Source organism: Stegostoma tigrinum, chromosome 26 (assembly GCF_030684315.1).
Source record: "Stegostoma tigrinum isolate sSteTig4 chromosome 26, sSteTig4.hap1, whole genome shotgun sequence".
Taxonomy (NCBI): domain Eukaryota; kingdom Metazoa; phylum Chordata; class Chondrichthyes; order Orectolobiformes; family Stegostomatidae; genus Stegostoma; species Stegostoma tigrinum.
Window position 1 is genome coordinate 746,533 of NC_081379.1, and position 14,510 is coordinate 761,042.

A 14,510-nucleotide genomic window follows, 5' to 3' on the forward strand; every position below is an offset into this window, starting at 1 on the left:
GGGTCAGTGCTGAGGGAGTGGGCACTGTCGGAGGGTCAGTGCTGAGGGAGCGGACACTGTCGGAGGGTCAGTGCTGAGGGAGTGGGCACTGTCGGAGGGTCAGTGCTGAGGGAGCGCCACACTGTCGGAGGGTCAGTGCTGAGGGAGTGGACACTGTCGGAGGGTCAGTGCTGAGGGAGTGAGCACTGTCGGAGGGTCAGTGCTGAGGGAGAGGGCACTGTCGGAGGGTCAGTGCTGAGGGAGCGGGCACTGTCGGAGGGTCAGTGCTGAGGGAGTGCCGCACTGTCGGAGTGTCAGTGCTGAGGGAGTGGGCACTGTCGGAGGGTCAGTGCTGAGGGAGCGCCACACTGTCGGAGGGTCAGTGCTGAGGGAGTGAGCACTGTCGGAGGGTCAGTGCTGAGGGAGAGGGCACTGTCGGAGGGTCAGTGCTGAGGGAGAGGGCACTGTCGGAGGGTCAGTGCTGAGGGAGTGAGCACTGTCGGAGGGTCAGTGCTGAGGGAGAGGGCACTGTCGGAGGGTCAGTGCTGAGGGAGCGGGCACTGTCGGAGGGTCAGTGCTGTGGGAGTGGGCACTGTCGGAGGGTCGGTGCTGAGGGAGCGGGCACTGTCGGAGGGTCGGTGCTGAGGGAGTGGACACTGTCGGAGGGTCAGTGCTGAGGGAGCGGGCACTGTCAGAGGGTCAGTGCTGAGGGAGTGCCGCACTGTCGGAGGGTCGGTACTGAGGGAGTGGACACTGTCGGAGGGTCAGTGCTGAGGGAGTGGGCACTGTCGGAGGGTCAGTGCTGAGGGAGTGGACACTGTCGGAGGGTCAGTGCTGAGGGAGTGCCGCACTGTCGGAGGGTCAGTGCTGAGGGAGTGGGCACTGTCGGAGGGTCAGTGCTGAGGGAGTGCCGCACTGTCGGAGGGTCAGTGCTGAGGGAGTGGGCACTGTCGGAGGGTCAGTGCTGAGGGAGTGGGCACTGTCGGAGGGTCAGTGCTGAGGGAGCGGGCACTGTCGGAGGGTCAGTGCTGAGGGAGCGGGCACTGTCGGAGGGTCAGTGCTGAGGGAGCGGGCACTGTCGGAGGGTCAGTGCTGAGGGAGCGGGCACTGTCGGAGGGTCAGTGCTGAGGGAGTGGGCACTGTCGGAGAGTCAGTGCTGAGGGAGCGGGCACTGTCGGAGGGTCAGTGCTGAGGGAGTGGGCACTGTCGGAGGGTCAGTGCTGAGGGAGAGGGCACTGTCGGAGGGTCAGTGCTGAGGGAGTGCCGCACTGTCGGAGGGTCAGTGCTGAGGGAGCGGGCACTGTCGGAGGGTCAGTGCTGAGGGAGCGGGCACTGTCGGAGGGTCAGTGCTGAGGGAGTGGGCACTGTCGGAGGGTCAGTGCTGAGGGAGTGCCGCACTGTCGGAGGGTCAGTGCTGAGGGAGTGGACACTGTCGGAGGGTCAGTGCTGAGGGAGTGGGCACTGTCGGAGGGTCAGTGCTGAGGGAGTGCCGCACTGTCGGAGGGTCAGTGCTGAGGGAGTGTGCACTGTCGGAGGGTCAGTGCTGAGGGAGTGGGCACTGTCGGAGGGTCAGTGCTGAGGGAGTGCCGCACTGTCGGAGGGTCAGTGCTGAGGGAGTGTGCACTGTCGGAGGGTCAGTGCTGAGGGAGTGTGCACTGTCGGACGGTCAGTGCTGAGGGAGCGGGCGCTGTCAGAGGGTCAGTGCTGAGGGAGTGTGCACTGTCGGAGGGTCAGTGTTGAGGGAGCGGGCACTGTCGGAGGGTCAGTGCTGAGGGAGTGTGCACTGTCGGAGGGTCAGTGTTGAGGGAGTGTGCACTGTCGGAGGGTCAGTGCTGAGGGAGAGGGCACTGTCAGAGGGTCAGTGCTGAGGGAGTGAGCGCTGTCAGAGGGTCAGTGCTGAGGGAGTGAGCGCTGTCGGAGGGTCAGTGCTGAGGGAGTGAGCGCTGTCGGAGGGTCAGTACTGAGGGAGTGGACACTGTCGGAGGGTCAGTGCTGAGGGAGCGGGCCCTGTCGGAGGGTCAGTGCTGAGGGAGCGGGCACTGTCGGAGGGTCAGTGCTGAGGGAGCGGGCACTGTCGGAGGGTCAGTGCTGAGGGAGTCGGCACTGTCGGAGGGTCAGTGCTGAGGGAGCGGGCCCTGTCGGAGGGTCAGTGCTGAGGGAGCGGGCACTGTCGGAGGGTCAGTGCTGAGGGAGCGGGCACTGTCGGAGGGTCAGTGCTGAGGGAGCGGGCGCTGCCGGAGGGTCAGTGCTGAGGGAGCACCACACTGTCGGAGGGTCAGTGCTGAGGGAGTGGGCACTGTCGGAGGGTCAGTGCTGAGGGAGTGGGCACTGTCGGAGGGTCAGTGCTGAGGGAGCGCCGCACTGTCGGAGGGTCAATGCTGAGGGAGCGCCGCACTGTCGGAGGGTCAGTGCTGAGGGAGTGCCGCACTGTCGGAGGGTCAGTGCTGAGGGAGTGGGCACTGTCGGAGGGTCAGTGCTGAGGGAGTGGGCACTGTCGGAGGGTCAGTGCTGAGGGAGTGCCGCACTGTCGGAGGGTCAGTGCTGAGGGAGTGGACACTGTCGGAGGGTCAGTGCTGAGGGAGCGGACACTGTCGGAGGGTCAGTGCTGAGGGAGCGGGCACTGTCGGAGGGTCAGTGCTGAGGGAGGGGGCACTGTCGGAGGGTCAGTGCTGAGGGAGTGCCGCACTGTCGGAGGGTCAGTGCTGAGGGAGTGGGCACTGTCGGAGGGTCAGTGCTGAGGGAGCGGGCACTGTCGGAGGGTCAGTGCTGAGGGAGCGGGCACTGTCGGAGGGTCAGTGCTGAGGGAGTGCCGCACTGTCGGAGGGTCAGTGCTGAGGGAGCGGGCGCTGTCGGAGGGTCAGTGCTGAGGGAGTGGACACTGTCGGAGGGTCAGTGCTGAGGGAGCGGGCCCTGTCGGAGGGTCAGTGCTGAGGGAGTGGGCACTGTCGGAGGGTCACTGCTGAGGGAGTGGGCACTGTCGGAGGGTCAGTGCTGAGGGAGTGAGCACTGTCGGAGGGTCAGTGCTGAGGGAGTGGACACTGTCAGAGGGTCAGTGCTGAGGGAGTGAGCACTGTCGGAGGGTCAGTGCTGAGGGAGTGAGCACTGTCAGAGGGTCAGTGCTGAGGGAGTGAGCGCTGTCGGAGGGTCAGTGCTGAGGGAGTGAGCGCTGTCGGAGGGTCAGTGCTGAGGGAGGGGGCACTGTCGGAGGGTCAGTGCTGAGGGAGTGAGCACTGTCGGAGGGTCAGTGCTGAGGGAGTGAGCGCTGTCGGAGGGTCAGTGCTGAGGGAGTGAGCGCTGTCGGAGGGTCAGTACTGAGGGAGTGGACACTGTCGGAGGGTCAGTGCTGAGGGAGTGAGCACTGTCAGAGGGTCAGTACTGAGGGAGCGGACACTGTCGGAGGGTCAGTGCTGAGGGAGCGGACACTGTCGGAGGGTCAGTGCTGAGGGAGCGGACACTGTCGGAGGGTCAGTACTGAGGGAGTGGACACTGTCGGAGGGTCAGTGCTGAGGGAGTGAGCACTGTCAGAGGGTCAGTACTGAGGGAGTGGACACTGTCGGAGGGTCAGTGCTGAGGGAGCGGACACTGTCGGAGGGTCAGTGCTGAGGGAGCGGGCACTGTCAGAGGGTCAGTACTGAGGGAGTGGACACTGTCGGAGGGTCAGTGCTGAGGGAGTGGACACTGTCGGAGGGTCAGTGCTGAGGGAGTGAGCACTGTCAGAGGGTCAGTGCTGAGGGAGCGGGCACTGTCAGAGGGTCAGTACTGAGGGAGTGGACACTGTCGGAGGGTCAGTGCTGAGGGAGTGGGCACTGTCGGAGGGTCAGTGCTGAGGGAGTGGACACTGTCGGAGGGTCAGTGCTGAGGGAGTGGGCACTGTCGGAGGGTCAGTGCTGAGGGAGTGGGCACTGTCGGAGGGTCAGTGCTGAGGGAGTGGGCACTGTCGGAGGGTCAGTGCTGAGGGAGTGGGCACTGTCGGAGGGTCAGTGCTGAGGGAGTGGGCACTGTCGGAGGGTCAGTGCTGAGGGAGTGCCGCACCGTCGGAGGGTCAGTGCTGAGGGAGTGGGCACTGTCGGAGGGTCAGTGCTGAGGGAGTGGGCACTGTCGGAGGGTCAGTGCTGAGGGAGCGGGCACTGTCGGAGGGTCAGTGCTGAGGGAGCGGGCACTGTCGGAGGGTCAGTGCTGAGGGAGCGCCTCACTGTCGGAGGGTCAGTGCTGAGGGAGCGGGCACTGTCGGAGGGTCAGTGCTGAGGGAGCGCCTCACTGTCGGAGGGTCAGTACTGAGGGAGTGGACACTGTCGGAGGGTCAGTGCTGAGGGAGTGAGCACTGTCAGAGGGTCAGTACTGAGGGAGTGGACACTGTCGGAGGGTCAGTGCTGAGGGAGTGGGCACTGTCGGAGGGTCAGTGCTGAGGGAGTGGACACTGTCGGAGGGTCAGTGCTGAGGGAGTGCCGCACTGTCGGAGGGTCAGTGCTGAGGGAGTGGGCACTGTCGGAGGGTCAGTGCTGAGGGAGCGGGCACTGTCGGAGGGTCGGTGCTGAGGGAGTGGACACTGTCGGAGGGTCAGTGCTGAGGGAGCGGGCACTGTCAGAGGGTCAGTGCTGAGGGAGTGCCGCACTGTCGGAGGGTCGGTACTGAGGGAGTGGACACTGTCGGAGGGTCAGTGCTGAGGGAGTGGGCACTGTCGGAGGGTCAGTGCTGAGGGAGTGGACACTGTCGGAGGGTCAGTGCTGAGGGAGTGCCGCACTGTCGGAGGGTCAGTGCTGAGGGAGTGGGCACTGTCGGAGGGTCAGTGCTGAGGGAGTGCCGCACTGTCGGAGGGTCAGTGCTGAGGGAGTGGGCACTGTCGGAGGGTCAGTGCTGAGGGAGTGGGCACTGTCGGAGGGTCAGTGCTGAGGGAGCGGGCACTGTCGGAGGGTCAGTGCTGAGGGAGCGGGCACTGTCGGAGGGTCAGTGCTGAGGGAGCGGGCACTGTCGGAGGGTCAGTGCTGAGGGAGCGGGCACTGTCGGAGGGTCAGTGCTGAGGGAGTGGGCACTGTCGGAGAGTCAGTGCTGAGGGAGCGGGCACTGTCGGAGGGTCAGTGCTGAGGGAGTGGGCACTGTCGGAGGGTCAGTGCTGAGGGAGAGGGCACTGTCGGAGGGTCAGTGCTGAGGGAGTGCCGCACTGTCGGAGGGTCAGTGCTGAGGGAGCGGGCACTGTCGGAGGGTCAGTGCTGAGGGAGCGGGCACTGTCGGAGGGTCAGTGCTGAGGGAGTGGGCACTGTCGGAGGGTCAGTGCTGAGGGAGTGCCGCACTGTCGGAGGGTCAGTGCTGAGGGAGTGTGCACTGTCGGAGGGTCAGTGCTGAGGGAGTGGGCACTGTCGGAGGGTCAGTGCTGAGGGAGTGCCGCACTGTCGGAGGGTCAGTGCTGAGGGAGTGTGCACTGTCGGAGGGTCAGTGCTGAGGGAGTGGGCACTGTCGGAGGGTCAGTGCTGAGGGAGTGCCGCACTGTCGGAGGGTCAGTGCTGAGGGAGTGTGCACTGTCGGAGGGTCAGTGCTGAGGGAGTGTGCACTGTCGGAGGGTCAGTGCTGAGGGAGCGGGCGCTGTCAGAGGGTCAGTGCTGAGGGAGTGTGCACTGTCGGAGGGTCAGTGTTGAGGGAGCGGGCACTGTCGGAGGGTCAGTGCTGAGGGAGCGGGCACTGTCGGAGGGTCAGTGCTGAGGGAGTGTGCACTGTCGGAGGGTCAGTGTTGAGGGAGTGTGCACTGTCGGAGGGTCAGTGCTGAGGGAGAGGGCACTGTCGGAGGGTCAGTGCTGAGGGAGTGGACACTGTCGGAGGGTCAGTGCTGAGGGAGTGGGCACTGTCGGAGGGTCAGTGCTGAGGGAGTGGACACTGTCGGAGGGTCAGTGCTGAGGGAGTGGGCACTGTCAGAGGGTCAGTGCTGAGGGAGTGGACACTGTCGGAGGGTCAGTGCTGAGGGAGCGGGCCCTGTCGGAGGGTCAGTGCTGAGGGAGAGGGCACTGTCGGAGGGTAAGTGCTGAGGGAGTGGGCACTGTCGGAGGGTCAGTGCTGAGGGAGCGGGCACTGTCGGAGGGTCAGTGCTGAGGGAGCGGGCACTGTCGGAGGGTCAGTGCTGAGGGAGTGGGCACTGTCGGAGGGTCAGTGCTGAGGGAGCACCGCACTGTCGGAGGGTCAGTGCTGAGGGAGCACCGCACTTTCGGAGGGTCAGCGCTGAGGGAGTGGGCACTGTCGGAGGGTCAGCGCTGAGGGAGGGGGCACTGTCGGAGGGTCAGTGCTGAGGGAGCGGGCACTGTCGGAGGGTCAGTGCTGAGGGAGTGGGCACTGTCGGAGGGTCAGTGCCGAGGGAGTGGGCACTGTCGGAGGGTCAGTGCTGAGGGAGCGCCGCACTGTCGGAGGGTCAGTGCTGAGGGAGTGCCGCACTGTCGGAGGGTCAGTGCTGAGGGAGTGCCGCACTGTCGGAGGGTCAGTGCCGAGGGAGTGGGCACTGTCGGAGGGTCAGTGCTGAGGGAGTGGACACTGTCGGAGGGTCAGTGCTGAGGGAGTGGGCACTGTCGGAGGGTCAGTGCTGAGGGAGTGGACACTGTCGGAGGGTCAGTGCTGAGGGAGCGGACACTGTCGGAGGGTCAGTGCTGAGGGAGCGGGCCCTGTCGGAGGGTCAGTGCTGAGGGAGCGGGCCCTGTCGGAGGGTCAGTGCTGAGGGAGAGGGCACTGTCGGAGGGTAAGTGCTGAGGGAGTGGGCACTGTCGGAGGGTCAGTGCTGAGGGAGCGGGCGCTGTCGGAGGGTCAGCGCTGAGGGAGCGGGCACTGTCGGAGGGTCAGTGCTGAGGGAGTGGGCACTGTCGGAGGGTCAGTGCTGAGGGAGCACCGCACTGTCGGAGGGTCAGTGCTGAGGGAGCACCGCACTGTCGGAGGGTCAGCGCTGAGGGAGTGGGCACTGTCGGAGGGTCAGCGCTGAGGGAGTGGGCACTGTCGGAGGGTCAGTGCTGAGGGAGCGGGCACTGTCGGAGGGTCAGCGCTGAGGGAGCGGGCACTGTCGGAGGGTCAGTGCTGAGGGAGCGGGCGCTGTCGGAGGGTCAGTGCTGAGGGAGCGGGCACTGTCGGAGGGTCAGCGCTGAGGGAGTGGGCACTGTCAGAGGGTCAGTGCTGAGGGAGCGGGCACTGTCGGAGGGTCAGTGCTGAGGGAGGGGGCACTGTCGGAGGGTCAGTGCTGAGGGAGTGGGCACTGTCGGAGGGTCAGTGCTGAGGGAGCGGGCGCTGTCGGAGGGTCAGTGCTGAGGGAGCGCCGCACTGTCGGAGGGTCAGTGCTGAGGGAGTGCCGCACTGTCGGAGGGTCAGTGCTGAGGGAGCGGGCACTGTCGGAGGGTCAGTGCTGAGGGAGGGGGCACTGTCGGAGGGTCAGTGCTGAGGGAGCGGGCACTGTCGGAGGGTCAGTGCTGAGGGAGCGGGCACTGTCGGAGGGTCAGTGCTGAGGGAGGGGGCACTGTCGGAGGGTCAGTGCTGAGGGAGCGGGGCACTGTCGGGGGGTCAGTGCTGAGGGAGTGGACACTGTCGGGGGGTCAGTGCTGAGGGAGTGGACACTGTCGGGGGGTCAGTGCTGAGGGAGTGGACACTGTCGGAGGGTCAGTGCTGAGGGAGGGGGCACTGTCGGAGGGTCAGTGCTGAGGGAGTGGGCACTGTCGGAGGGTCAGTGCTGAGGGAGAGGGCACTGTCGGAGGGTCAGTGCTGAGGGAGTGGACACTGTCGGAGGGTCAGTGCTGAGGGAGAGGGCACTCTCGGAGGGTCAGTGCTGAGGGAGCGGGCACTGTCGGAGGGTCAGTGCTGAGGGAGCGGGCACTGTCGGGGGGTCAGTGCTGAGGGAGTGGACACTGTCGGAGGGTCAGTGCTGAGGGAGTGGACACTGTCGGGGGGTCAGTGCTGAGGGAGTGGACACTGTCGGAGGGTCAGTGCTGAGGGAGTGGACACTGTCGGGGGGTCAGTGCTGAGGGAGTGGACACTGTCGGGGGGTCAGTGCTGAGGGAGCGGGCACTGTCGGAGGGTCAGTGCTGAGGGAGCGCCACACTGTCGGAGGGTCAGTGCTGAGGGAGCGGACACTGTCGGAGGGTCAGTGCTGAGGGAGTGGGCACTGTCGGAGGGTCAGTGCTGAGGGAGCGCCACACTGTCGGAGGGTCAGTGCTGAGGGAGTGGACACTGTCGGAGGGTCAGTGCTGAGGGAGTGAGCACTGTCGGAGGGTCAGTGCTGAGGGAGAGGGCACTGTCGGAGGGTCAGTGCTGAGGGAGTGGGCACTGTCGGAGGGTCAGTGCTGAGGGAGCGCCACACTGTCGGAGGGTCAGTGCTGAGGGAGTGAGCACTGTCGGAGGGTCAGTGCTGAGGGAGCGGGCACTGTCGGAGGGTCAGTGCTGAGGGAGCGGGCACTGTCGGAGGGTCAGTGCTGAGGGAGTGGGCACTGTCGGAGGGTCAGTGCTGAGGGTGCGGGCACTGTCGGAGGGTCAGTGCTGAGGGAGCGGGCACTGTCGGAGGGTCAGTGCTGAGGGAGTGGACACTGTCGGAGGGTCAGTGCTGAGGGAGTGGGCACTGTCGGAGGGTCAGTGCTGAGGGAGCGGACACTGTCGGAGGGTCAGTGCTGAGGGAGCGGACACTGTCGGAGGGTCAGTGCTGAGGGAGCGGGCCCTGTCGGAGGGTCAGTGCTGAGGGAGCGGGCCCTGTCGGAGGGTCAGTGCTGAGGGAGAGGGCACTGTCGGAGGGTAAGTGCTGAGGGAGTGGGCACTGTCGGAGGGTCAGTGCTGAGGGAGCGGGCGCTGTCGGAGGGTCAGCGCTGAGGGAGCGGGCACTGTCGGAGGGTCAGTGCTGAGGGAGTGGGCACTGTCGGAGGGTCAGTGCTGAGGGAGCACCGCACTGTCGGAGGGTCAGTGCTGAGGGAGCACCGCACTGTCGGAGGGTCAGCGCTGAGGGAGTGGGCACTGTCGGAGGGTCAGCGCTGAGGGAGTGGGCACTGTCGGAGGGTCAGTGCTGAGGGAGCGGGCACTGTCGGAGGGTCAGCGCTGAGGGAGTGGGCACTGTCGGAGGGTCAGTGCTGAGGGAGCGGGCGCTGTCGGAGGGTCAGTGCTGAGGGAGCGGGCACTGTCGGAGGGTCAGCGCTGAGGGAGTGGGCACTGTCAGAGGGTCAGTGCTGAGGGAGCGGGCACTGTCGGAGGGTCAGTGCTGAGGGAGCGCCGCACTGTCGGAGGGTCAGTGCTGAGGGAGCGGGCACTGTCGGAGGGTCAGTGCTGAGGGAGGGGGCACTGTCGGAGGGTCAGTGCTGAGGGAGGGGGCACTGTCGGAGGGTCAGTGCTGAGGGAGTGGGCACTGTCGGAGGGTCAGTGCTGAGGGAGCGGGCACTGTCGGAGGGTCAGTGCTGAGGGAGGGGGCACTGTCGGAGGGTCAGTGCTGAGGGAGTGGGCACTGTCGGAGGGTCAGTGCTGAGGGAGTGGACACTGTCGGGGGGTCAGTGCTGAGGGAGCGGGCACTGTCGGAGGGTCAGTGCTGAGGGAGCGGGCACTGTCGGAGGGTCAGTGCTGAGGGAGTGGGCACTGTCGGAGGGTCAGTGCTGAGGGAGCGGACACTGTCGGAGGGTCAGTGCTGAGGGAGTGGGCACTGTCGGAGGGTCAGTGCTGAGGGAGCGCCACACTGTCGGAGGGTCAGTGCTGAGGGAGTGGACACTGTCGGAGGGTCAGTGCTGAGGGAGTGAGCACTGTCGGAGGGTCAGTGCTGAGGGAGAGGGCACTGTCGGAGGGTCAGTGCTGAGGGAGCGGGCACTGTCGGAGGGTCAGTGCTGAGGGAGTGCCGCACTGTCGGAGTGTCAGTGCTGAGGGAGTGGGCACTGTCGGAGGGTCAGTGCTGAGGGAGCGCCACACTGTCGGAGGGTCAGTGCTGAGGGAGTGAGCACTGTCGGAGGGTCAGTGCTGAGGGAGAGGGCACTGTCGGAGGGTCAGTGCTGAGGGAGAGGGCACTGTCGGAGGGTCAGTGCTGAGGGAGTGAGCACTGTCGGAGGGTCAGTGCTGAGGGAGAGGGCACTGTCGGAGGGTCAGTGCTGAGGGAGCGGGCACTGTCGGAGGGTCAGTGCTGTGGGAGTGGGCACTGTCGGAGGGTCAGTGCTGAGGGAGCGGGCACTGTCGGACGGTCAGTGCTGAGGGAGTGGGCACTGTCGGAGGGTCAGTGCTGAGGGAGCGGGCACTGTCGGAGGGTCAGTGCTGAGGGAGTGGGCACTGTCGGACGGTCAGTGCTGAGGGAGCGGGCACTGTCGGAGGGTCAGTGCTGAGGGAGTGGACACTGTCGGAGGGTCAGTGCTGAGGGAGCGGACACTGTCGGAGGGTCAGTGCTGAGGGAGCGGACACTGTCGGAGGGTCAGTGCTGAGGGAGCGGGCACTGTCGGAGGGTCAGTGCTGAGGGAGCGGGCACTGTCGGACGGTCAGTGCTGAGGGAGCGGGCACTGTCGGAGGGTCAGTGCTGAGGGAGCGGGCACTGTCGGAGGGTCAGTGCTGAGGGAGTGGGCACTGTCGGAGGGTCAGTGCTGAGGGAGTGGGCACTGTCGGAGGGTCAGTGCTGAGGGAGCGCCACACTGTCGGAGGGTCAGTGCTGAGGGAGCGCCGCACTGTCGGAGGGTCAGTGCTGAGGGAGCGGGCACTGTCGGACGGTCAGTGCTGAGGGAGCGGGCACTGTCGGAGGGTCAGTGCTGAGGGAGCGGGCACTGTCGGAGGGTCAGTGCTGAGGGAGTGGGCACTGTCGGAGGGTCAGTGCTGAGGGAGTGGGCACTGTCGGAGGGTCAGTGCTGAGGGAGTGGGCACTGTCGGAGGGTCAGTGCTGAGGGAGTGGGCACTGTCGGAGGGTCAGTGCTGAGGGAGTGGGCACTGTCGGAGGGTCAGTGCTGAGGGAGTGGGCACTGTCGGAGGGTCAGTGCTGAGGGAAGGGGCACTGTCGGAGGGTCAGTGCTGAGGGAGTGCCGCACTGTCGGAGGGTCAGTGCTGAGGGAGTGGGCACTGTCGGAGGGTCAGTGCTGAGGGAGTGGGCACTGTCGGAGGGTCAGTGCTGAGGGAGTGGGCACTGTCGGAGGGTCAGTGCCGAGGGAGTGGGCACTGTCGGAGGGTCAGTGCTGAGGGAGTGGGCACTGTCGGAGGGTCAGTGCCGAGGGAGTGGGCACTGTCGGAGGGTCAGTGCTGAGGGAGTGGGCACTGTCGGAGGGTCAGTGCTGAGGGAGTGGGCACTGTCGGAGGGTCAGTGCTGAGGGAGTGGGCACTGTCGGAGGGTCAGTGCCGAGGGAGTGGGCACTGTCGGAGGGTCAGTGCTGAGGGAGTGGACACTGTCGGAGGGTCAGTGCTGAGGGAGCGGGGCACTGTCGGAGGGTCAGTGCTGAGGGAGTGGACACTGTCGGAGGGTCAGTGCTGAGGGAGTGGACACTGTCGGAGGGTCAGTGCTGAGGGAGTGGGCACTGTCGGAGGGTCAGTGCTGAGGGAGTGGACACTGTCGGAGGGTCAGTGCTGAGGGAGTGGACACTGTCGGAGGGTCAGTGCTGAGGGAGTGGACACTGTCGGAGGGTCAGTGCTGAGGGAGTGGGCACTGTCGGAGGGTCAGTGCTGTGGGAGCGCCGCACTGTCGGAGGGTCAGTGCTGAGGGAGTGGACACTGTCGGAGGGTCAGGGCTGAGGGAGTGGACACTGTCGGAGGGTCAGGGCTGTTTTGTGAAGTAAATCTCTCGGTTCCCCCCCCCCCCCCGGGCCTGTGCCCCGCGCTCGTTCTTTTACCTCCGTCTCCCCTCTTCTTGTGTCCCGTGCCCTCCCGCGCCCCTCAGCACTTCCGGTACGTTGCTGTGTGTGATCGTATCTTGTGTTCGTCCAGAAACCGCCCCCGTACAGAAAGTTCCTACTTCCAACAAGATGTAAACTTCAACAACCCCCAGGCCGGAGAATGAATGAAAAGTTTTGTTTTAAATAACAGATTGAAAAAACAAATGCAGAATAATCCCTCCACGAAGTCCAATTGCTAACTTTGTTTTGACGTATTCCAGCTAATTTAATCAAGTATATCTTGGCCATTGTTTCCAAATATTCTTACAGTTGCTGTAAGTGGCATGTTTTTACACCAATAACAGAAATCACACAAAAGATTTAAATGAAATCGTTGGAAGTGCAGATGCTGGAGAATCCGAGATAACAAGGCTGACATTAAGTGTCTAGACCTGAAACCTCAGCTTTCCTGCTCCTCTGATGCTGCTTGCCGTGCTGTGTTCATTCACCCCAACGCCTTGTTATCTGTAAAAGATTTGACTTTTTCTTTCGAAAGTTAAAAATTTATAAATCCACAAAACAATAAAACAAGTCAAAAAACATTTAGCATAACAATGAATTCCCCATCCCAGTCCAAACAGTGCTCACTGGGACCTCTACTTGGAATATCAGAAAACTGGCAGTCAGTCCCCACTAACATCACACAAGCAACAATTACACACCACTTCTTTGTTATTCCATTTCAAAGAGACAGTCCTTTATTATTCCTTCAACAATGCTTGGTATAGCTCAGGAGCTCCACTCTGAGATGGTTCAGTCACATATGTTTTGAAAATCAATGTGATGAGGGTGCAGGGTTTGGTGACTTATTTTCATATCCCTTTTCACAGCCAGATCAGCTTTCCAATTCTGCAGAGACATCACATGGGATTCAAAACATTATCTCTGGTTCTCTCTTCACACATGCATTGCCAGACATGATGAGTTTCTCCAGATTTTGCTGGGGTTTGTTTTTGATTTCTCTTCTCAGAATCACATCCTCCAGAGGTCCTGACAGTCAGCAACCACCATCGTCACAACTCTCCTATAGTGTTCCTGAAGCGGGGACGTGGAGGGTGAAGGAGGCGGTGACTCTCTGCTTCACTAATGCCCTTTAGGGAAGGAAAATGCCATCCTTACCTGGTCTGGCCTACATGTGACTCCAGACCTATCGCAATGTGGTTGACTCTTAACTGCCCTCTGGGCAATTAGGGATGGGCAATAAATGTTGCCCAGCCAGTGATGCCCTCATCCTGCAAATGAATAAAACACAAAAGTTCACCATACAGAAGCCTTTGGGTAAATATCTGCCATCTCTCCGATGAACAGGGCTGAGCCAGAACAAACACCCTTGGTTTAGCAATGAGTGTGCACTGATGGAATTATCCCGATCCAGGATCCTGTGAGTTAATGACCTTGTCCTGCCATGAGAGGCCAAGGATACATCTGAGGCAGTGAAGATGGAAACAGTTGAGTCTTTTATCCTGCTGAGCAAATCCTTTCCTGGTCTCAGCACTGTACAGGAATGCACTGAGGAAGTAGGTTTGGTAAACTGTGTCGTGTTCTGGGTTACTTGTTGTTACTTTCTCACTCTCTCTCACTCTCTCTGCTCAGACACAGCAGCTGCAGTGTTTGTGGTGGGAGAGAGATTTCAGCATTGAGTGACAGATTACTGGTGATTGTGGAGCTATGTGAAGCTGGCAACGCCCTCCAGGGTCACATTGTCAATACGATGGCAACATCCTGGAGCATGACCTTTGCGCTCCTGAAGCTGACAGTCAAACCAAACTCTTTTTTGGTGTGACAGAGTCTGTCCATTTGCTGCTGCAGCTGTTCCTCAGTGTGGCATTGTCAGAGCACAACCACTTTGCGATGGGAGCTCGGAGCACCTTTGACAGCGAACTCAGGTGAGCATCAAGGAACAGCTGTCTGTCTGTTCTGGCCTGTCAGTAGGCACACTGTGAGGGCTGAAGTGGCATCAGGCAAGTGATGGCACTCTATCAATTCCAGGGATGAGAAAGTTTATTTGGTGTGGAAGGTTTACACAGTTTCAATTCTAAATGTGACAACAGGAATTTATACTGGCAAAGACTGAAATAAATTTGTACCGATTCAGTACTAATATCTAGATATAAAAGCAAAAGGTTAATTTACATAAAAAAACTTAAAGCTCCCTTTAGACCTTGCTCCAATTGCTGGTGATTAGTCTCAACCAACACAGTGCAACCAATTGTGCCGCTGCATCGGTTCATTAATGCAATGTAACTGTCAATTATCAGATAAAGACTTACTGGTGTCGCTTTGTCAGTTCTGGGTAATTCATCTCTCAAATCTTGGATCCAGTTCATAGAATAATTCCTGATCAGAGACAATGGGAACTGCAGATGCTGGAGAATCCAAGATAACAAAGTGTGAAGCTGGATAAACACAGCAGGTCAATGTGCTCCTGAGATGCTGCTTGGCCTGCTGTGTTCATCCAGCTTCACACTTTGTTATCATAGAATAATTCCTGTCAGCTCTCCTCCAAAGCATGTTATAATTGGCCAACAAAGTGACAAGGGGTAAGTGAAGTGAGTCGGCATGACCGCCACAGCGTCAAACTCAGCACGTTGGTGATCCGAGTACAAATACTGCATCAGCACTGACATGTCCATGAAACAACAAGAGTTCTCGCTAAGAACTTTTAGAGAAATAGATTGTAACTGGCTACACAACTCTATTACTTTCAGAAGTGTTTTCCTT

The 14,510-nt window shown here is 61.8% G+C and overlaps 1 protein-coding gene across 3 annotated transcripts in view; it reads right to left on the minus strand.

The window, feature by feature from the left end:
• Positions 1–11,807, minus strand: part of arl6ip4 (ADP-ribosylation factor-like 6 interacting protein 4) — a 172,137-nt gene extending 160,330 nt beyond the window's left edge. For all 3 annotated transcript variants that reach the window (XM_048555960.1, XM_048555959.2, XM_059654870.1), the window contains exon 1: positions 11,748–11,807. The gene's annotated coding sequence lies outside the window, so the exon portion shown is untranslated. The remainder of the gene's footprint in view (positions 1–11,747) is intronic.
• Between the last annotated feature and the right edge of the window lie 2,703 nt (positions 11,808–14,510).